This window comes from Excalfactoria chinensis, chromosome 12 (assembly GCF_039878825.1).
Source record: "Excalfactoria chinensis isolate bCotChi1 chromosome 12, bCotChi1.hap2, whole genome shotgun sequence".
In the NCBI taxonomy this organism is placed as follows: domain Eukaryota; kingdom Metazoa; phylum Chordata; class Aves; order Galliformes; family Phasianidae; genus Excalfactoria; species Excalfactoria chinensis.
The window spans coordinates 8,822,108-8,845,243 of record NC_092836.1 but is presented as its reverse complement, the minus strand read 5'-3'; the positions used below and the strand labels follow the sequence as shown (position 1 = coordinate 8,845,243).

General features: G+C 50.5%; 1 protein-coding gene across 6 annotated transcripts in view; it reads left to right on the top strand.

The window, feature by feature from the left end:
* The first annotated feature begins 941 nt into the window (after positions 1 to 941).
* The window catches only part of PLXNB1 (plexin B1), a 65,462-nt gene continuing 43,267 nt past the window's right edge, over positions 942 to 23,136 (top strand). The window contains exons 1-2 of one of the 6 annotated variants that reach the window (XM_072347827.1): positions 942 to 1,007; positions 15,822 to 15,883. The gene's annotated coding sequence lies outside the window, so the exon portion shown is untranslated. Of the gene's footprint in view, positions 1,008 to 1,220; positions 1,277 to 1,547; positions 1,840 to 5,967; positions 6,092 to 9,209; positions 9,367 to 10,415; positions 10,548 to 15,821; positions 15,884 to 23,136 lie in introns of those variants that run through there. The other 5 variants (XM_072347830.1, XM_072347831.1, XM_072347828.1 and 2 more) reach the window with 5 other exon arrangements.

Here is a 23,136-nt window from a genome sequence, read left to right as displayed (position 1 = left end):
GGACACGGGACCGCACCAACAGCGCTCCTCTGAAATGTCAGCAATGCACGTGGGAGGGAAGCCTGCCCCGGCCCTTCAGAGAGCAGCTTTGTGCAGCTTTCAGCGGAGCTCTTCCCCCAGCCAAGAACCGGCAGCGATGGGCGCGCGGCTTATTCTGCTCCCATTTCCTCCTCCCGGGATCTTGCTGCGATCCCCGGCCGCGCTCAGTGCTGGGTGCTGCCGGCACAGCCCGTCCTTTGTGCGGCCTTTCCGCACATCTGCCCGCGGCTGCAGCAGGCCTTTGTCACCGCGCTCCGTCCACCTGCAGCGCAGCGCGTCCCAGCCGGCCCTTGCGTGGGGACGAGGCCAGGCAGCGCGGCACGGCCGGCAGCACGGAGGTCACGGTGTGAGCCAGAAACGTGGGCGCATTAACGGCGAGGCCGTGCGGAGCATCCACTTCGTGCCGCCCGTCCGTCCGTCCGTCCCTGCGGGGCGACGCGTGGGGCCCGCGGTCGGCTCGTGCCACGTTTCGCTTCTGTGCCGCCGTCCCCGCCGGCTCCGGGGCTGCAGATAACGGCGCTTTTGTTCCGATCCCGGCTTCCCAAACGCTGCGCGGGGCAGTGCGGCACTCCGGCCACCTGCTGCTGCGGGACGGCTCCTCCGGGGCCGCGCTCTGTGCGGCGAGGACCGACACAAAGGTGACGCGGCCGATGGCGGCTCCACCGCGCGCCCCTGGCTCCGGGACGACCCGCGGCTCCTCCGCCCCGCTCCCCGCTCGTCCCCGCCGGCTCCCGGGGCCGGCCCGGCCCGACCCCCTCCCGCCGGCGGCCAATGGCGGCTCGGGGCCGCCCGAGGGCTCGGCGCTGTCGGCGGTGACGGGGGGGTCCCGGCCTCCGCTCGGACCCCGCGGGACGGGAGAGGGGCGCGGCCTCGGCGGGCGGCGGGCTGCGATTGGGTGGGGGCGGGGCCGGCGCTGCGCGGCTCGGTGCGGGCGGCGCGACTCGGCGGGGAGCGGAGCGGGGCGGCAGGTGAGGGGCGGCGCGGCCGGCGGGGGTCGCGGTGGGGGGGGGGCGGTCGCTGCCGGTACGGGCACGGCCGGGCCCGGAGGGGGGGAGCTGCCGAGGCGGTGCCGGGGGGCGGCTGGGCGGCGGCAGGTGCGGCCCGGGGGCAGCGCTTTGTCTCCGCGTGGGGGATGGGCGCGGCCCCGCGGGGAGCGGAGCGCGGTGGGGCCGCCCAGGGCCGTCCGCTCGGCGGAGAATCCCACCCCGGGCCGAAACACCGCGCCCGGCGGCGAACCGTGCGTCCCGGTGCGGTGGGATGTGGGGTGGGGGAGCTCCGGTAGCGGACTCCCGCGGGGGGGGGTGGTAGCGAGGTGGTAGCGGGGCGGTCCCGGTGGGAAGGGTGGGAGCGGGACCGGGCCGGGTCCTGGGCCGGGAGCTTCCCAGCCCCGCGGGGCCGTGCCGCTCGGAGGGTCGGAGCCGGCATCGTAGCGGCTGGAAGGACCGAAAGGGGCGCGGATGGCCCGGGCCCGGTAGGTGCAGCGGTGGCTGGAGCTCTGAAGTGTCCGGCACCGCTCCTGGGACCGCCGTACCGTGCCCGGCTCGCTCCGCGGTTCGACCTGCTTTGCTGACTTACAGCCGGCTAAATCGCGGGCTGGGGGGAACTGAGCGCTGTGCTTCTCCGGTACCGGTGGCACGCGGCAGGAGGCGGCTCCGTGACGGGCACCTCCGGTACGGGAAGGCCGTGCGCTCCACACTGGGGCTGTGCCCTCTCCTTCCCCCAGCCCCGCAGCAGGAGCCCGTTGTGCCGATGCCATCGGAGCTTCTTCCCGTCGGAACTTCCTGCGCTCGGTGATGCCCGGTACGGCGCTGATCGCGGTGCGTTCGGTTCGGGAGTCGCCGTTTGAATGGAGGCTGCCGTGGTGCGCTTTGTGTATGAAATAGAGGAGTCAGTGAGTGCTGCGTTAATGTGTGCATGAGGTCGGCAGCCGAGCTGGGGCTGGAGGTGTTGCCGTGGGTCAGGAGAAGGTTGGAGCAAGAAGCTCACAGACTGCAGGGCCGCCTATGGAATTTTCTCTTTAAAAGTCTTCCAACATGTGAAAAGAGTTAGGTTAGTAATACGATTAACAATATTTAATCAGATTAAAATTACCAGCATAACTCTCTCGAGAAAAGGTGGGCGCAGACTGTCAGTGGCTGAGCTGTTCCCTCTGCTTTGTGCTGGGGTGAAGAGGGTCCTCTGAGTGCCGTGCTGATGGGACACAATGCACCAGAGAGGGTCCATACTGTGGGATGGGGCTGCCTGCCAGCAGAGGTGCCTACCCAGGGGTGAAGCCCGGCTCTGTGCAACAGGAAAGGAAAGGAACCGATGCTGCACGCTTCCCGGAGCAGTGCTGGGTTTGGGCACGGCATGCTTCGTGCTGCAGGGTCACCTGCTGAAGGGATGTTCAGAAGGAGGTGTGGCAGCCCCAGTCCTTCTTGCTTCTCAGAGCAAACCAGAAGGACTTCAGTTTCTCCTCCTCCCTCGTGCACCTGGGCACAATGGGAGCAGAGCTGGAGCCTTCCTGTTGCTCTTTGGTGAAGCTCTGCGTTTGATGCTCATCTGTCTGTGGCTCCTTCGTTACCTATTGTGGAATTACTGAATAGATTCATCTTTTGCTGCTCATCAAAGCCACGGGGGAGCTGCTTCTGCCTTGGTGGGAACACGCCAGCTGGCTCTCACTGTGCTGGTATCGTTTTCCTCATCCTGACATCTCAGTCATCTCTGACCTGGTGGCTGTGGTGGTCTCTTTGCAGGAGGTTTGTGTTGCTCTTTATCTGAGCGTTCTCCTGTTTACCCTCAGTGCTGGCAGGGAATCCTTAGAGAGCACAAGCATGTGCTTTTGGGGCTCTCCCTAGAGAGGAGCTTGGCATTGGTGCTGTGCAGCCATCCCTCTGCCCCATAGCCTGGGCTGCGGGCGCTGGCACTGCAGCATTGCTGAGGATGCACCAACCTGTGCCGACACGTGCTGCCACTGCCAGGAGAAGCACAGGGGTTTGCTGTGATCTCTAGAAGCGCTGCTGAAGTAAGGACTTGTTTTCTCTGCTAATAATTTATATATATATATATATATATATTTTAGCCAAGATTAACTAAGAGATCAGAGTGATTTTTGAGGTTACAGGAAGCAATTTAGGTCTCCATCTCATTAACTACATGCCGGCGCTGCCTCCTGATGCTTGTGGAAAAAAAGCGAAAGGAACAGATGGTGCCAGCTTAGGTGGATTTTATTTTTGCCTTCCATTTGGCGGAAGGTAAAGTCGTTTCGATTCGGAATCGCTTTTAAAGCGAGGATACAACTTTCTAACCTCTTATGCCACCCCCCTCAGAAAAGAAAAGGAGGGGAGAGCGAAGTGCAGCAGGGCTTTGTGTTGGCAGGATCTGACAGGAAGGTTTTCGAAGTCGGTCGAAAATAGGAGGTGAATCTTCAAATGGGTGAGATCCGAAGGAAATTCCCAGATGCCAGACTTTAATTGCACGTGAACTTTACTTGTTTGCTTGCAGTATAAACACTGCGAGCGCTGCAAAGAGTGCTTCTCCTGTGCCTGGCAAGTGGGTGAGTCTCACATTGCTTTTGGCTTTGAAGTTTAACTTTGGAACGGTGCAGAGTGGGTGGGCTGAGCTCCTGCAGCCTCAGCTCTGCACCAGGACTTCTGCTTTGAACCCCCCCCACTCCATAGCAGTCCTCTGTTAGAAAGTGGTGCTCGTTTCCTAAAGCAGATGGTACCGTTTTATCTTGCTGTTCCCATTCATCTCATGTCTGAAGTCTTTTGTCCTTGCTGGGGGGCTGTAGGTGTCACGACTCAGGGTGAAGCTGTTGCAGCAGGATGCTGCTTGCTGGGCTCTGTGCTTCAGGGAGGCAGAGGAAGGCTGTGCCTGGCACTGCGGGGGGGGGCTGGTTGTGTTTAGGCATCTGTCTGTGCTGCTGGAACGAGCTTTCTAGCCAAATTGCATTTAGCTCTATAAATAGAGTGGGTGTATTTGACGTCTTTCCCCACTGTAATCTTTCTGAAAATTACAGTGTTAGCAGAAGTGTGTTCAGCTTAAGGTTTCTACACGTGTGTGTGTCCCAAATGATTTTTGTTTTGAACACTTCCCATAGCTCTCCTGTCCTGAGCCGTATTGCACTTAGTGTTGGTGATGTTGCTGCTCTGTGTTGGGTCACACAAAGAGCCGGAGGGTGCAGGTCTCTGCTCTGCTCCTGCAGGACGTGTGCTCTTGGTATCAGAATCGTTTGAGTCAGAAGGGATTCATTAGAAGTCATGTTAGCACTGAAGGTGTAGGGTTTTTGATAGCTTGGGCTTGACAGCCTTGAAGCAACTTGTTAACACTTTCAGCTTCGATTTAAGCCTTATTGTGTTGCATGTTGCCCCCTGGAAGGGCTGGAGAAAGTAGATCTGTGGATTATCGTGGAGGAAGTGTTCGTGTGAGGGGCTTTGGTAACTTCTGGCATCTCCTCTCTCCTGCCTTTCCCTCTCACCCATAGCCAACAGATGGCTGTACTGGAGAACTGAAGCACAGAAGCAGCTCTGGGCTTCTGAATGCCACTGTCAATGTTTTGATTTCCATTTGCATGCTGTTCAGCTTCCCGCATGCAGATCACAGTCCATTACTGATTGATTCTGCCCAACAGAATGGTAAAACAGGCGTGCGGCGGAATTAATTGTATGGGAGCGATGCGCGCCGCTGTGGGAAACAGAGAAGTAGGAACTGGGGGCTCTGTTTATTTGCCAGCTCTTGTTTGCTAATTCAGCGTTCCAAGAGAAGTTGCTGAGGTGAACTGTGGAAATGTTGAATGTAAGGGGAGACTAATTGTGAGTTTCTCTTCTGACCCTTAGCCAGGATGCATCCTGGCTTGCATTTCGTGTCAACTTGGGACTATTGAGAGAGATTCAAAGCAAAGACCATGAGGACTTCTGGCTTTTGTCCTCCACATGGCTGCAGCTTTCTCGTGGCTCCTGCTGAGTTGTTTCCATTGCTGGGCTTCCCAGCTGGGCTAAAATCTCTGAATTAAGGCTTTAAAGAGCAGAAAGCATCAGCAAACTGGTAGCCACGTTGCAAGCCCGTGTTATTGCAGAGCCAACCACTGAAATGCACCCGCAGCATCCTACAGCATGGACCACCTATAGACACAGCTCTCGCAGTGGATTAATGAATGCCAAACTCATTAGCTACAGACAAATAACATCTAAATAGAGGTTACCTTTTGGATAATGATGATGGTGAGCTTCCTGCTGGGGGGTTGTGTGTGCTGCTAATGGACAGTTTGGTACTGATGATTTTTACCACCTATTGACCTACAGGCTGATCCGTCCTATGTTCATCTCCAGGCTGGTCTTCTGCATGTGAGAGATGTTGTCCCTTGGGCATGTTTTGGGCAGGAGGTTTGGAAGCTCTGGTGGGAGAAGGAGCATTGACCTTCTGACAGCTGCAAGGGGGGGGGGGGAAAGTATGATAGAACTTGCTTTCTGTGAGAGCTACGCGGTTTCTTTGAAATGAAGACTCATTGTGTACATGAGTTAATTCCCTTGGCTTTTTGTGGGATGTAAAGGTCACTTTGTCTATATCTAAACTATGACAAAATCAATAGTCTAATCAATTTCTAAAGTAGATTTAGTCTAAATGACTCCTGTTGTGTGCTGTGAGCTTTGATGTGTGAACGTGTCCCAAAAAGCCACTAGAACAGTCAATGCAGAGCATCACAGCAAATAACCTCATAGAATTTGCAGGGGAGTTTTCAGTCCCATTCACTGTGTCCACAGGGCTTTTTTTTTTTCCCTGCCCAGTCCCAGCACGGTTTCCTCCTGCTATTCCCACTGAAAGAATGGATCCCTGAGAGCAACAAAAGCAGTCACGCAGTTTACTTGAGCAGTCATGCATAAAGATGGGCAGACTTTCTGCTGTGAAAACCAAAGGGCAGCCTCCCCTGCCACCAGATTTCCATAGGTTCTGAGAAGGATGCTGAGGATCTTGCACAGGAGGACGGTGTTCCTGGTGTGCACCGGGTGCTGCTGTTCCCCTGGACTGGGGCTGTCACAGCAGCTAGTAAGTGCATTGCTGTGCAAATAAAAAGGTAAGGAGCAATGATAGCCATGCCTCGTTCTGCACTGCCAGCTCAGAGTTGCTTTATTTTGAGAGATGTGAAGGGTTTGATGCATTAATCCTTCGTGCAGTCATCTTGAATAGCTTGGATCTCTGGTGAGATTGATGAGGGGTAGTTATTGTTTCAAATGTACGCTGAGGGTTCAGTTCATTGTCAGAGCAACTGGAAAGAACCAGGTTAGAACACGGTAGCAGGTGGCTGCATCCATGTGATGTGCTTCTTTGGGAGTTTGGCTTGGAGCTGTGCAGCAGTGTAAATAATTCAGCTGTGCCAACATCAACAACACGCCTCATGATTATTAGGGGAAAAAAAGGCTGATGCCTCGGAAATGGTGGGTTACAGGGGAGGGACGTGTCAGAAAGTGAAATATTGCAGCAGTTGTCCTCAGTGTCAGCGCTGCGCTCTGTGTTGTTCAGAACTTGTCAGGTTTCCAGAAATTAAAGTAACTTCTAGCATTGATTCAGCAGACAGTGTGATGACAAACCCAAAAACCACGGCTGGAAGTGACAGGCCTGTTGGGATTTTCTTGCTTGATAAGCTTGAATAGTATGTATGGGAATGGGGTAGACGAGTAGTGAAGGTTTCCGTAGAGCTTCTGTAGAAATGCTTCGGTGGAGTCTGAGAAAGCTCCTTGCACTCAGATAACTGACTATTAGCTGACTGATTTAGTCTTTGCAGTCTGTGATTCCTGCAGCTCCCTCCATTATGCTGCAAAATGGGTTCAGTAAATGTGTTGGCATGCCAGAGATGCTGATCGCTGCCCAGCTGGGTTTTACCAAAGCAAGGGCTCTGATGGTGATGTGGGCTTGGGGAATGGCAATAAAATTGGTATTCAGAGGAGAAAGAAGTCCAAAACTATTTGGGAGCTGAAGAAAAGTGCCTCATGGCAGCCGACCTGATGAGACTGACCTGTTGATTGCCAGAGCCTATGGAGAGGTGACTTGGTTAAAGCACACATGTAATTGACTTTGAGGAACTTCTCTGCTGGATTAAGGAGAAAAAATTAATGGCTTGGGGCAGAAGGCAAATAAGAAATTAGACTGGCCTTATTGCCAGAAAGAGTGATGGAGCCATCGGAGTAAACTCTTAGGATGTGCTCTTCTGTTTTGGCCTCCAAACACCTCTGGCCTAGATGTTGCCAACTGCTGTTGCACAGAACTGCTCTCAGGACTTTGTGGCCATGTAAGCAGAATGGCTCAATGGTGTGTGTGCTTTCTGCAGGAGGTTGGAGTGGTCTCACCTTGGATTGCATGGCTCAGAATAATCCTATTGCAATTGATTTCAGTTGTTCTGTGCTTTAGAAGTAACCTCAGGCCTAATGAAGCTGTTGTTCCTCACCCCTCTTTCTTAACTCCCAAACTTTGTGTCTGAATGTTTCATGTGATGGGATTGGTGCATCCTAGGTGTGGAGAACCTTCTTCACGACAGGAACATTAGCTTGAGACTTGCTCTTCAGGGTTACATCCTCAATGCTTCTCATGGTATTTCTTACACTGTTACTGCTCTCTTTGTCTTACTGTTCTTGCTTTATTTAAATGTCCTACAAAAGTAGAGTTTTTATTAAGCATGTGATATAGAAAACACTGTCCAAGAAAAGGGTACCTGTTGCATGTGGGGATGGGTTGATGGTTGGGCTGGATAATCCTAGAGCTTTTCTCCAACCTTAATGATTCTGTGATAGAGGACTTGCCATAACGAGCACCTTTTAAGACATATCCAAGAAAAGTAGTTTGGAAAACAGACCTGAAGCCTGTCCGTTCCAGGGAGCTGCAATTGGCAAATCATTAACTTTGTTCTGAGTAGGTTAAGTAATGTGGCACTCGTTCTGTTTGGCTTCTGATTGACCGTGTAATGGCCAGCATCAGCAGTCTGTGTCATGCACTGGACTGCAAAGTCTGCTAATTAACACACTGGCAACATGAAACCAGTGTTTGCACTGAAGAAATTTGCTTCTTGGGGCCATATGGTGGGTGGGAATATCAGGATTGTGCCGTGACTCTGTGGTCATCCATGTGTGACGCCTGGTGTTCTGGTGTTCCCCCTGACACGTAGCCAGGCCTGCGGCTGAATGTGCTGCTTCTGAGCACCTGTAGCTGATAGGCCAAAATCAGCACAAGGTCCAGAGCAGCACACAGGCTTGCTATCTCTTGCCCCAGTACGATTCCTTTGTTTCAGTAAATGAGATTTATTTGTAAGATGTTGATAGGTTTTTGCCAGTTTGAGAGCATCTGCTGCAGTCAGCTCTTTGCTTTTCTTCTGCTGTCTCAGCCCTGCCTTGGCTACTCCCTTCCTTTACTCGCCAAAAGCAACAAAAAGGAGGTATTAAAGCAGCCCATCTAGTTGTTCTCGTGCAATCTAGCAACTCTGAGTGCTGGAAGTTGGCTTCCTCCTGCTGTATGTCTGGTAACAGTAGCCTCTGTTGTTTCCTTGTGCCGCTTCTGACAAATACTCTGTTTTGGTTTCTCTGTGTGAGAGATGGTTGGCCCATAAGTGTATGCCAACCCACCTCATTACGCTTTGTGAAAATCCTTCATCGGCTCTTTTCTGTTATATGGTTTAAAAGGGGAGGAAAAAAAACCCTCAATTCCCTTACCCCTGGAAACAGCAGTGTCCTTGTTCTGCTGAGCTGACTGCTGGCCACACCGATCCGTGCCATTTCCTTTGTCTTCGTTTATTTCAGAGTTGAGTTTAGAGTATAAGCTATTTCAGACCAGGCTATTTCTGTTCTCTATCTTTTGTATGATCTGTTACATGAATATCCTAAATGTTAAAGGAACTCTTCAGCAGAAACAGCTCAATCTTAAACTACCATGGCATGAGAGAGATGGTTGTTGCTCTCCAAGTGAAGATCTGCATTTTTGTTCTCATGTAAAATTTGGCAAGAGCATCCCCATGTAGAAGAATGCACAGGTCAGGGCCAGAACCATGGCTATTTTCTGCCTCCAAGCTGGCATTTGTCAGCCATGTGCCTTCTGCTCTCCACCTTTCCCTGTTCCTCCTCAGCCCTGTGCTCCCCAGGGGCTCTGCAGCCCTGTCTGCTTTAACTGGGAGGCGTTTGCCTTCCCTGCAGAACCTCCACTGCCAGCTAAACCCAGAGCAGCCACGTGGATTTATGAAGGCATAGCGTGCCTCAGGAGTGCCCCTCCAAAGGAGCTGGGAGTGATGGAAGAGATCCTGCCTGATGTGGCATGTAGCATTCCCGTTTCTCTTCACACAGACGCAAAGCAGGAATTCCCCGAAGCAAGGTAAGAAAAACAGCTCGCTCAGCTGACTCAGAATGAGACTCCAGTTAGGCTGCCTGGCATGGAATCAAGGAGGTGGGTGATAGATGGAATTACAAGAGTGCGATTTGAAGTGAGTTTTTTTGGTGGGAGATGACACTGAATTGCAGGGGCAGAGGGTTTGTGTGCTTTTGGTTAGTGCTAAGAGCTGGCATTCCTGAGTTACTGACTGGGGCTCTTTTCTGCGACTTGGCTGTGGGCCATTCGAATGCTTTGCACTTGAAAGAAGAAAAGTTTCAATGTCTTTGGGTTTTGCAGACTTCTCAGCGTTTTCAAATAGAGATATGCCAATGGATTTGTTTTTCTAATGACCTTTAATTACGTTTGTAGACAACTAAAGCTGGCAAACTACAAATTAAAGCAAGTCACCGACACAAGTGCTGCGCTCCGCGGAATACCTTCACCTCTCCGTGATCCCTTCCAGCCATCTGAGCACAGCCTGCATTTTCCTTTCTTGTCTGGCGTGCGCACACAGGCGTGTCTGAACTTTTTTCTTTGACTCCTTGCAGATCTGAAACCAATCCTTCAGAAAACTGCAGGGTGTTTGCACAGAGCAGGGTGGGCGGCTGGGCACTGGGGCTGACCAAGTGCTGGGTAGGTGCAGAGCGGGCTGCGTTTATGGAGCTCTGGTGCTGGGAAGGAATTTCCTTTCCTGGCTGAGGTAGAAAGACTGTCCAACGTACGGCTTTCTTCCTTTGCTTTAGCATTCTTTGAGGTTGTTTCCTATTTTACAAATGCATCTTTTGAGAGGTGCCAGGAAAATGTCTCTCTCAAATGGAAATGGAAATTTCTGAGCTCAGAGGGATGAAAACCCGTGGGTCTGAACTCACCAAGTGAAAAGAGGATTACCAACCAGCCATTCTTCGGCGTGCAAAGCAGCGGAGCAAAGTCTGCAGAGGCTCTCCGAAAGTTATTGGCTTTCCTCAGGAAGGGAACTTGTGAACAGAATGAAATGAGCTCAGTCCCATCCTATTCCCCACTGCCAGTGGAGAGAGCGGTGCAACTGTTAATATATATAATAGGTGCCCAAACAAAATGGAAAACTTCTCAAAGCAGATATCTTGGAAACCTGCGTAGAGCCGGCGTTCCTGGAGATAAGAGAATTAATGGTTTTGTGGCTGTGTCTCGACCTGACAGAACACAGGGTAAGGGAGGCAGTGCTGCTTTTTCCAGAGCTTATTTGAAGAGTTCCGGAAGGAGGATGGGCTGCTGGAGCAGATGCAGATGGCACGTTTTCTTTGGAGGGTGTAAAGCCTGCCAACGTGTAAACTGCATCTAAACAGAAAGACATGAGACAAGGCCTGCACATCTTTACCTCCTAATTACCATAGCTCTGCTGCTGCTGTCTCTTACACTTATGTGTCTGAAAGGTGACAATGATACTGTCTTGGATGGCAGAGCAACAGGAGGGAGACTCCCTTTTTTATTTTCTAGGCTGTATTCTGGAACAAAGAAGTTATTCAAGAATATCCTGGCTTGTCCCAGGTCGTGTTACCTTCTCAAGAAGCTGAAAGACTTCTCCTCAGTGTCCCTTGAGAAATGGTGCCTGAGATTGTTGGCAGCAGTTCCTTTGAGTGCCAAATCCAGAAACAAGGCTTTCAGACCTCATCACCCGCAGCATCTAAAAGGGAAAAGATGGCCAGTTTGGAGTATGAGCTCTTCTTGGAGAAACAGGGACTTCAGGGGGGTGAGGGTAGTGCTGCGGTTGTGATTGCATTGCAGCAGTGAAGAAAGCTTGGAGGCAACCGCAGCTCCCAGAAGGTCCTTGGAGGGCAGTTCTGGGTTGGATGTCTCTCTGAAATCTGGTCTAGTTGTGGTCTCTGGCAGTTCTGCTGGTTAGCTATTAACTGGTTCAATATCCCCTCGCCCCTGGCCCTGCCCTGTTTCACTGTATTCCTGTAAAGCTGGTTTAAGAAACAGCTTTGTCAAAGTTTCTCTTTCTGCCTCTCCTCGTGCTCTGTCAGTCTCAAGAGAACGTGCTGGCACTGGTGCCTTTGCAGTCTGGCTTCTATTGCCCTTTTGGCTCTGTCCCTTCCCCTCTGAGCAGCCCCTGGGGAGCCCCATCCTGGGGCAGGATGTGGGGTGGCTCTGGGCTGGGAAACTGAGCAGCAGGGTAAAGGCAAAACTGTGCTGAATAGCCCTGCTTTTTTTAGCTGAGAGGAGAATGTCCTCCTTCATACGCAGGCTCTTCCTGCTCATGCCCATGCATAGCCCCTTCCTGCTCACCAGTACTGCTTTCTCTCGCTGCCTCGGGGCAGCATTCAGGTTGGAGCAGATCAGAAAGAGCAAACGGTGTTAAGAGAGCTTTCTGCAGCAGTGTTTGCCCTCTTTCTGCAGCAGACTCTGCCTTTTACATGCTCAGCTACCTACTTCTGTTTCCTATCGTAGGATGTGTCTTAGAGCATGCATCTTGTAACTGTGCTGGGCCGTACAGCTCTTCCATTCCCTCCCACAGCAGTCAGCTTCCTTGGTGTTTTCACAGAGAGGGAATAAAAGTGGAAGCAATGGGATGCCTGTTCGTTTCTATCAGCCTAGGAAATGGTTGGTTTCTCTGCAGAACCCTTTGCCTCAGGGACATTGCTAGAAGGCATCTAGATGCTTCTCTTCAAACACGTGCAGTTCCAAAGCCAGAAATGTGCATGAAGCTCATGAACTGCCATCAGCTGAGGGCCAGACAGCGTGACCTGCTGCCTCCTGAGATCGATGAACTGAAGAGCTGTGACTTCTGGGTGCTCAGGAGGTGCAAGCAGGCTGCAGCCCTGGCTGTGCTGCAGGAGGGTCTGCTCAGAGTTGGATCTCATCTGTACTTGTAGATGTGATACTTAAGGATGGTACTTATTGGGCAGTGTTGGTGATTGGGCTAGATGAACATAAAGGTCTTTTCCAACCTTAATGATTTTATGATTCTACTGTAGGAATTTATCCAAAATCTGAGTCAGAAGAAATAGAATTTGCCTAAATATTTTGGCAGGGAAGTGATTACCTTCTTTGCAGGCCTTATGTGCAGGTTTCCTTTCGTCAGAGTGTGAGGAATGTAAGGCAAATTTGAGTTTGGAGCTGAAGGGCATGTTTTTAGCAGAGGCATTGGGATGGACTCCAGGCTTCTGGTGCTCCCAAACAACAGCAGCGATGGGCTCTTGGAGCCAGCAGCCCAGTTCCAGCTCTGGTTCGGCCTTCCACAAATGACCTCTGTCCCTGGATAAGAGCATAAAGAGCCTCAGTGAGCTCAGGCTGAGCTGGGCTTCTGCCTGTCTGCTCTGGGGAGAGAGTAACCTCGGTGTTCCCGGCCCCTGGCTGCTCTGAGACTACTTGCTTGGTTTAGCTGCCAAAAAAAGACATTTGAAAAGTGCACATTGCTCTCCTGTGTCCTGACTTCTGTAAAATACAGGTTACGGTTGGTTCCTGTCTATGGTGCTGGGTAATTCTGTAGAAGAGAGAACGGCAGTGCTGCAGCTGTGTGCACAGCACAGCACAGTGAGGTCTTGGTTGTGCTCGGGCTTTGGAGTGCTATTCTGGGCGTTATTAACTGGATTATGTTACATGTAGGGCTCTGATGGCATGGAGCCACTCTCGGGATGTTAACTGTTTCTATTAAGCTTTGCATTTAGAGCTCTGTGTGGCAGAGGGTGATGCTGGCTGAACGTTCCCACAGCTCAATGGTCTGTGTGTCTGTAGGGCACAGGAGGGTTTACGTTTGGCTTGCACTGGGGTGAGCTCAGAATTTGCTGACTTGTGGATGCTGTGTGCATTAATGGCTTCAGCGTAGCAGTTGTGTGGCTGCAGGTGTTGTGGCAGAGAGGCTTTATGTACAGAAGTGCAACAGAAACCCTCCAACGTGCCAGCAGCGTGTCATAAGGGATAAAGCCAGATGCAGCGTGGTGTTGGTCGGAACATGGTAAGATGCCATCAAACATGGGTTCTTGTGATTCCTGAGAGCCCATTTCCTAAACAAGCATGACTGAGATTTGGTTCAGTTTAGGATGAAAGCAGCTGTGGAGATACTGAAGGGCCTTCCTGGATCTGTGCGGTTTTTGTTGTTGTGCTTGTTTGCTTTCAGAGGGAAGACGGATATCCCAGCTTCTGTGGAAACAAAACCAAAACCCAAACAATCACAAAGGAAACCCTCCGATAGGTTTGGTGACCCAAGCAAACTTGGTGCCTGATTAGTGAGAAACCTAATGGTTTTCCTGGTGGGATCCATGCATCTGTTCACTATCAGAAGCACAGGGGAGAGGTGTGCAACCTGCATGAGCGGGCCGTGAAAGGGTAAACAGTCCTTCAGATCAGGTTCTGCTCCTGATTCCACAATTTCCCTGATCTCCAAGCATGGTGGTGCTGGTGGTGGTGAGCTCCCACCCACCCACTGGGCTCCTACTGGGGAGTCACTGTGTTGGGAGACTCCCCGGCTCCCCAGCAGGGCAGCACAGCTCTTACAAGGCAGCAGGGCTGGGGTCCTGGGGTGGAAGGTGGAAGGAGGGCTGGGCCTGCTCTGCTCCCCCTGCCCCCCGGGTGCCAAGGAGTGACAGCTTGTGGGCAGGCAGCCAAGCTTGGGAAAGGAGGAGTGTGTGAGGCCTTCGGCTTTCTCATGCTTTATCAGGCTGCAAAGAATAGCTCGATATTCAGCCGGCGTTGGTGCGGGTCAGGAGAATGGAAATGTGAACTTAACTCCTGACACGCCGGGGGAAGGCCTGACAGCCAGAATAAGGGCTGCTTCCTGAGGCTTTTTGTGCAGCGAGAGCCTTTCTGAGCCATGCCCTCAGCTCACCCGTGTCACAGAGGCCACCCCCAGCAGGGATGTGCTGGCTGGGGGCAGCAGGACAAGGACAGTCCTGGTGCTGGTGGAGCTGGCGGAGCGCTGCATGTCAGCACACAGGGAGTTAAGAGCTGCCAGTGGCTGAGGGTGAGCCCACCTCGGGGTGCCGAGCTCCATTCCCACGGCTGAGGCCGGGGCTGGGGGAGGGCCCTTGGGGGTTGGGAAGCATCACTAGGCTCTTGTGAGCCTATGTGGGGCTGGGAGTGAGCTGAGCCACCAGGCAGGGGCTGCTGTGTTGTCACTGCACGGCCATGTGCCCTGGGTGCGACCCTCCTGCGGGCAGATGGAGGTAGTCTGTGGGCAGACACCATGCCGAGGTGTCTGAGAGAAAGGAGAGCAGGGTCAGAGCAGCCATCCAGCCCCTGGGAATGCTCTGAAGCCCAAGGCAGTTGGTGTGAGTGGAACCCAGCAGCAGCATCAAGGAGAGATGAGCCCTGAGCTCAGGGTTTAATTCTGCTGGGCTGTGCTTGTGCTGTGCCAAGAAGTGTGGCCAGAGGTTGGGTTTTAGTCTGTGCTGGGCAGACTGGCCTTGCTCCCACCCCGGATCCTCTCTGGAGAAGACAAATTGCTGTGGTCCTCATGCAGGCTGTGCTGTGCACCAATATCTGGAGGGCAGAGGCCTCTAGGAAGTGTCTGCGACATAAAAGGTTGATTATTTATTTATTTGTTTGTTTGTTCATTTTTGTGCACGGCCACAGGAGTCGGCAGCTAGCAACGAGACAAGTGTCTGCATAAATACACTGTGAACAACAAAATATGTAGAGATTCCCCTTCTGAATCTCACTGATGATTAACACCAGCACCCTAACGATGCTGTTAGGCAGCAGCCCTCATCCGGCTGCCTGCACACAGCCATGGCCAGGCTTTGCTTGCAGCTCTGCGCTCTGTCCTTTACCCCCAGCAGCAGGGATGTGGCTGACGCATGCTCTTGGTGCAGGGAAGCACAAAGAGCAGCTTGGGGCTGCAGCAATAGCTTGGGACCCAGGTGCAATGAGAATGCACCAGCTCCTGAGGGGACGCAGGGTGTGTTCCCATTGTGTGTGCTCCTGTTGGCTTCTGTCAAGCTTCCCCTCATTATTCCTGCCTTGAGCTGTCTCGGCACCAAGGCAAAGCGTCCAGAAGGCTCTGTAGGCTTTGCCCTTGAGAGACGTGCGGTCCTTGGAGAATGGCTGTTCAAGGGAAGCACGGCAGTGGGCTGAATTGAGGCTGTTTCAGGCTGCACAGCTCTGAGCTAATCTCCCAGAGGCAGAGACATTACTCACCAATCAGGAATGTGTCTGTATTTTTCCTAATGAGAGCAAAACATTTTATCCCTGTTCATTAGCGAGGAGTTAGGGTGTACTGTTGCCATGCCAACAGACTCCTCTCCCCTGCAGACACACTGGGGGTGTCCTCCGTGCCGTGGTTGGAAGGGTGAATGGGAAGGCTTGTTCTGGCGAGAAAAAGATCCCATTGTTTTCCCAGGGCCGCCTGGACTTTGTGCAGCTGGCCAGCCCTTGCCTCCACAGGGGGAAGGGAGCCACTGCAGGAGTCAAGTGCAACAGAGGTTTAATTTACTGCAAAAAGAGTCTTTACGCTTCATGTTATGTTGTTTTTTTTTTTCCAGCTTGAAGCATACTCTTCAATAAGTGAAATGAAGGTGTCTCAACGTTCCCAAGAGTCCAGATGGTAAGCAAAACGCGACGGGGGTCAGCACTGGAACACCCATGGACTGCTGCAGCCCGCTGGGCTCCTCTGTGTTGCTCATTGGCCCTTTGTGCAGTCACTGTTGTGCCAGGCGGCCTCTTGCTGCTGCTGTGTAATGAATAAGTTCACCTGATGGGCATCACCACTTGTGATTAGTGGGCAAGTGGGTTTACCAGGCACATAGTCCACTGGAGAGAGCGAGTAGCAGCATGTGAGAATGTACACTTGTTTATATGTGGAGCTCCTACCAAGGACAGAGTACATCTCAGAAGCTGTGATCTGTAGGGCTCTGGTGTAAAGAGAATTATTAACTCCAAGGGTTGCCTGCCTGTTTTCTTGTCTTTGTCTTGGTTCTGCATCCCTCCCCCTGAACTCCCACCCCTTTCCCAAGGGACCAGTTGGGATGTGTGGACTGCAGCAGTGTGTACATCGGGCTGCTGTACACCTCCTGCTAGTCCTCTGCAGCTCTGGTGCTACAATTCCACTCCTACTGCAGTGTAAAGTAACTTGCAAGTTAGAGTTCTCTGTGCAAGGTAATGAGTTTAGTCTGCAGAAAGAAGCAAACAAGTGTGCTACTTTCTGATGGTGCTCTGTGACCAGAAGTGGGCTGCTGAGTGTGACTAAACCTGGAGACAGTCTGCTGGAGCAGGGTGATGCGCATATCTGGCTGTCAGTGACTTTGCAGCACGGTGAGATGCTTTGCGCTGGCTGAGCTCTGTGGTGTTGACAGCTACAGACCCTTGAAGAAATGTCTCCTGAAACTGCAGTTCTCCTTTCAGGCTTTGTGCTGTTCAACTGCCCAGCTGTGACTCCTATTCCCATTCACCTGGCAGAGCGCTCTGAGTGAACGTGTGGAATTTGAATGCTGGAATTTGAACATCAGATGGAGGGTGGTACATCCCAGACTGAATGAGCTGCAGGAGATCTGCAGATCTGTGTGAACTTCTGGCTGGGGAACGAAACCCTGGCACCTGGACACTAGCTGCTGGCTTAAATGAGTCACTGACTATTGCACTGAAGAGATGAATATCACTTGAGATCATGGGAGCCCTTCATCAGAAAATATTCTGCTTGTTGGATTTGCAGCTGTAGCAGCAGGAGTGTTCCGTAAAAACAAAAGCAGTGAACAAAGCCAGACAGCATCCTCTAGCCCAGGCTTCTGTGTGTGTGCAGCTTGTTTGATTCCAGTTTGGTAGTGGAGCTAGATTAAAGTCTTGAATGTTAAAGAGCAGGCTTTATGAAAACCTGTTTTGATCTGGAACCTCTGTGAATAAATCTTGAGTGCATACAGCACACGTACAGGGATTGGTGAGTCGGGTTTCCTCAGCTTTTCGCTGGCTCTGGGCGGTTCAAGTAAAACCACTTAATCACAGCTGTTTGAAATAGGGAAGGAGTAAGTACTTGAGATGATTTGAATTCAGTCTATTCTGGGTCTGTGCTTTTAGGATACGTAAAATTAAAAGACCATAGAGAGGACTGCATGTTGTGTGTATGTGGTTGTATTCTTTGAGATAGCCAGCTGATTCTGTCCAGACCCTACTGAAACACTGCCCCAGCAGAACTGCACTGGAAGAAATGGTTTTTAGTCCATTTAAGTGCAAGAGATCATGGCAGAACAAACTAACTTCTGGAATGTGAGTTACGGTTATTATCCAAGTCGCGCTCTGCTTCATTCTTGTGCAGCACGAGTAGCAACTCGGTGTTACCTAGGAGAGTGCTGTTTGTTCCCTCCTCTGCTCTCCTCCTCATTTTTAAGCAGCGTATGGGGTGATTTCTGCCCTACTTTCTGTCCCACCTTTTTTTTGTTTTTTCTTTTTCCCTTTAATATTAAACACACACTGCTGTGCTGTGGACAAGGCTAAAACTAGGAGAAACCGTTTGCTTTAGGGGCAGGGGGCATGTTTTCCCCACAAGGAAAGCGTGATGTTGCATTTTGGCTGTAGACATTCCTTTCTCATTGCTTCTCATGCCTGGCAGGCAGTTGTGTGCTGTGCTCTGCAGAGTGCTCAGAATAGTGATGTTTTGGGTATTGGGTATTTCTAGGCCACATACTTCATCTGTGATGTAAAGCCTCTGTGGAACTACCTGAGATTCCCTGTTCAGTTCACAATATGATGTTTCAAAGAAAGACAGATCCAGATAGTTTTACTGTCTTGCATCTTACTGTCTCGTAGTTCTGTTTCTGAGATGTCTGCTGTGTGCTGAGCTGCTCTTCACAAGATACGTGTGCTCTGTTTGATTATGTCTCCTTGTAATAACAAGGTTTTTGTTTCAAAAGCAAGTGAGCTTCTCCGAGTATGAAAATAATGCAGATGTACGCATAACCACAGTGGGATGAAGGACAAAATTCCTAATATGTTCCTACATTTTGCTTCTAAAAGCACTGCAGGTGATACCTGTATCATGTCTATGTGAGAATAATCACTTCTGTTATGTTTCAGTGCAGTTTTTATGTAACCTCCAGGACTGGAATGGTTTGATGTCACCAAAGATGCAGACAGCACTTCCATGCTGTGTTCTAGAAGCTCAGCTTATAGGGAGAGCCAAATGCCTTCCCCAGTGGGTGTAGCAGAAGAGATGAGAATGGTTGGGCTCTGCTTTACTAGAGGAGCATTTGAGTCCTGTGTGCTGTTTGGTACCCACCACCTTGGCAGGAGGGTTCTCCCCTCTGGTCAGAACCAGTTGTGGGTCATTTGGGGAATGAGTTGATCCTTCTAGCCCTTAGTAGCCTTAAGTTGTGAGGTAGGCTTATATTTAAATAAATAAATGTTGTCAGCACTAAGTACTTGTAAATGTTAAATAATTCATTGGCTGTCTTTTGAATTGTTTGGTTTTAATGACCTCGCTTCTTTTTTCTGTAATTCTAGAGACATTTCTACATTCCTGTAACTTAAAAAGGCTTGTTTGACTCCTAGCAGTGAAACTGGTGAAGGGCAGAAAAGCCAGATATTTCAGCCTGACAGGAAAGGTTAGGTTGCCTGGTAGGAGATGCATACATGCAGAGTGAATTCTTATATCTGATAATCAAGAAAAACACACACTGCTCTGGAGGAAGAAGATGATAGAATCATAGAATCACAGAATGGCATGGTTTGCAAAGGACCACAATGATCATCTCTTTCCAGCCCCCCTGCTATGTGCAGGGTCGCCAGCTGCTAGACCAGGCTGCCCAGAGCCACATCCAGCCTGGCCTTGAATGCCAGTAGATGCTGTAGTAGAAAAGCAGCAGCTATTTTTTGCCTCTTCTGTGAGTGTGGGAGGAACGTAAGTGTGAACAGGCATTGAACGGAGCTAGGTGTAGTAGGCTTAAAAACAAATAAAGACTCAGTCCTTGATGTGTGTGGGTAGGCTGGGAAGCTCCCTGCCACAGGATGTTGTGAATGCCAAACATCTGTGTGTATTTGAGGGTGCAGGGCAGTTCCACAGAAGAAGGTGCTATTGAAGGTTCCTAAATGCATGGAACCCACCTCTGTCTCAAGAAGTTCCTGATCTACACATCACTGCAACCAGGGAGAGTGTTCGGGGAGGCAAAGTGCTGCTGTGTGCTTACTTCATTCTTACGGCTTCAGGCCATCACTGGAGCTGGAACAACTGCAGTCTGGTTTGTCAGAACTGGGAAGAGAAATCAAAATAAAAGTTGTAAAAACAGAAACCAGCACAGCTTGTGGCTCGAGTTTCTGCTGCTCTGGTGGTGATGTCCTGCCTTGTTGAAGGCATTGCCTGTGAGATGCTAAAGCCTGCATGCGGGCTATTGACTTGAGTTTGGAGAGTATATACTGGGAAACTGTGCAGCTGGGGAGGGTGGTGTGAAGGAGCCAATTCTAAGCAGGGAAGCTGACATTTTCCCTTCCCCTTTGGTGTGTGCTGTTCCTTGCTGCTCTAAGATGCTGCATGTTTTACGAAGCTACAGAGACTGTCTTACTGATGATAGCCCGAGTCTCCTCGGTGTGGATTTCCCCTCCTTAAATTGCGTTTCTTGCTTGGTAGTGCGCTGTAACTTAATTTGAACTGCAATGAGTGATATGCAGATCGATAAACAATACAGTCTCTGTTCCAAATGTTTTCAAACTAAAAATGCTGTGGCCTATGTGAGGTTCGGGGTTTTTGGAAGTTCTTGAAACACTGATCTTACTTTAGGTCTTGTGTAAGCGTTTAAAAATAACAGGGCTCAGTTTTAGGTGCTTCACTTTTGCAAGTCTGGCCTTGCATTTGGTTTTAGATGCTTACCCAGATCTGCAAAGAATGCAGCGCAGGGTGAGATGTTGCTTTGAATGTTCCCTTTCCCTTTCAACAGGATGAGAGCTATGCCAACCTGTCCGTCCTTTTGTCCATAGGCTCTCTACTGTTGGATACTGTCCTATTTTTCTCCTCCTTATTGAGTGTGATCTGTGATCCTTGGGGGACAGCTATGGAAGATTGACTGGTAGCAGAATATACAGCTTAGATTCTTGGAGGCTCTTAAGACTCAAAACTCAGCTTGTGTATTTGGGGAAATTGGAGCCTGTTTGCAAAGATGCAGAAACCAGCGTGCCTGTGTCCCATGTTCTATAGCAAAAGTCACTCCATAGGCTGGCAGAGAAGTCATGTGCTCAAATTTCCACTGTGTGTTAATGATACACTTTAACTTGTGGTCAGCCCTGAAGTGGTCGGGCAGTTGTTCTGGATGTCCTTTGTAGCTCCCTTCCAACTTCTTCCTTCACTTTCTTGATGTGTCCTTTGCTGGGCTACATTAAGTTTTGTTCCCTTTCTGTAGACCATTGCATTATGATCTTGATGTCTTGCACTCACTGCTGTTCCTAACAAACTACTGTAAATCTGGTTTTCCTGTTTTCTGGGTTCTTTTGCCCAGGGGTCACCCTGGCTAGATAGCACTCTCTTGAAATGCCGACAGTCAGCCAGTTATTCTGGCTGCAGCGCCTGCTCGTAGGAGTGTGCATTTCCAGACTAGTATTGCAGTTTATGCAACAGGCTTGTTAGTGCATCTCTGTGTCCCCAGGGTGAAGATCTGGGCTTCCCTGAAAGGCAGAGGGAAGAGCCAGTCAGTCCTGTCCAGCTAGTGGCTGTCAGACTGCTCAGGTAGGTGGATTGCAAACCAGATGGAGAACAGTCTCAACCAAAAACTCTTTAAAATTCATGGCTACCTTGAAGAGGTAACTGGTTCTGAACCATAGAACTCTTAGGACAGCACCAAAAACAACCTTTTTCAGCCCTGACTGGGACTGGGAGCTCTAATATCTTACTAGAGAAAGTTAGGATGTCCTCGATTTGAATGCAGATAAGAACAGAAGTTCACATTACAAAGCCATGGTGGGTGAATTTTGTCTTGTAATTAAAATCCCTTGTTCTGGATAAGGTGTGAGGACCCGTCTGCATGACTACATGTTCACAAAGTGACTGCAGAACTCTCGCTCCACGTGGCTTATTTCTCCACGTGCCAAATCCTGCAGCATCCTTGCCTTCTGCTTCCTTTGCCACTCAGTTTTCATACTGCACACTTTCACCCTTCCTGCCTTTAGACTTGTAGAAGTATGAATGAAAAGCATTGACTGAAGGCTCGTGGGCTGCAGTAGTCCTACCTCTACATGCAGTCTGAATTTTACTGTTGAAACGAGAGCTTCTACGTCTGGGCAATGGCTGGGGTGCAGGGCTGTGATGGTAGGGCAGAAGTGCACATTGCATCACTGCTGCTAGCCTTTAACCTTGTGGTTCCTTGACCACAGACACCTTGAGAGCTCTTCAGTTCATGTACCAAGGCTCTGTCTTAGGCTAAATTAGGGAATGCTGGATAGCAAAGATCCCAGTCTGTGTAGGAAGGTAGTTGCTTGGGGCTGTTCAGACTGGTGTGAAGTTGATCCTGCCTCTCAAGTCTGCATCGTGTTCATTCTACTGCAATGGAAGCCTGGGAACTCCTGTGCTTTCTGTGTGTTATGAGCAACTTGGGAAGCTCCTTTTTGAAGTGCTTGGTGCTCTGCTTTCTGATTTTGGCCTTATGAAAGCTTTGGTATATTGAGTTCTGGAGATGGGAGAAAACATCTAGGTGCACCAACTCAGATTGTTATCTAGCGAACCTGTGTAACCTAATTACCAGAATATTGAGCTGAATAGTTCCTAGCTGACTGATGACAGTCTCCCAGGCTTAAGTACTAATTTATGGAAGATGAATTGATCAAAGCTTCATTCCTGATAAAACGAGTTGAGTAATATGAGATAGAACGTAACCAGCTTGGATTGAAGGCAAACCACAAGGAGATTGTGGTGGTGATGTGGAATTCTGTTGATTTTGCTGTCTCTTCTGGGTGGGAGGACTCGTGCGGTTGCATTGCATTACATTTATTTGCATATTACTGACTGTATTCATGGCTGTAGCCAGAACTGCTGACACTGTTGGAGTGATGGGGGAACTGTCACACTGCTGTCAGGCTGTGTGCTCTCCTGGGAGCTACTGGAGAGGGCAGAAGAATGAATCTTATTTCAAATGAAGGAAAACTCCATGGAAAAGAATTCGTTCCTCCCTACCTTGGGTACATTAACTCTTCATAGAGCTGTTGTGGTGATAAACAATTTGAAGGCTTCTGAGGTGCAGAGCTACGCTGCTCCATGTTTTCAGAGTGAAAAGGTTAATGTGAAGCAGGTTGCATTATGTAAGGGCTCTGATTTGCTTCTTGACAAGGGGATGATGGACACTGGGATGCAGTCTTTGTGTGCTTGTTTGTGGGCTGCAATGCTGCTAGCAGGAGCTCCTTGTGCAGTAGAGCCCTCTGGTCTCTCTTGCACCCTGCAGTCTTGCAGGGCTGCTGCTGGCATAGAGACCGTGGTTTTTTCTTGCGGTGTAAGTGTGGAGCCAGCATCATTTCACAGGGACAAAAACAAGGCAAGGTGCTCTCTGAAATGTAGTGAAGAAGAGTGAAGCCTGCCTGTGATGGGTATTTGGAACTACCTGCCAGCCCAGTGAGGCAAAGCACAGGAAAAACTGCTGTCTGTTCCCAGTTTCTCCGGAGTTTTATGGCTGGAGTAGGCTGTGAGCTGCTACTGCTAATGCAGGAAGCACCAGGGATGTGCTGGAGAGCTGCTGCACTTTATCACTGTGGGTTGTCCTTCTGGAAATGGTGACCCATTGGCTCTACTGAAGGCATCACAAATCCCCCACAGGAAGGAAGCAGGTTTTGAAGGATGTTTGAAGTTCCTTTCCTCCCTTGATGGGTTATCCCAAGATAAGACCCCTGGCTGTATGCAGG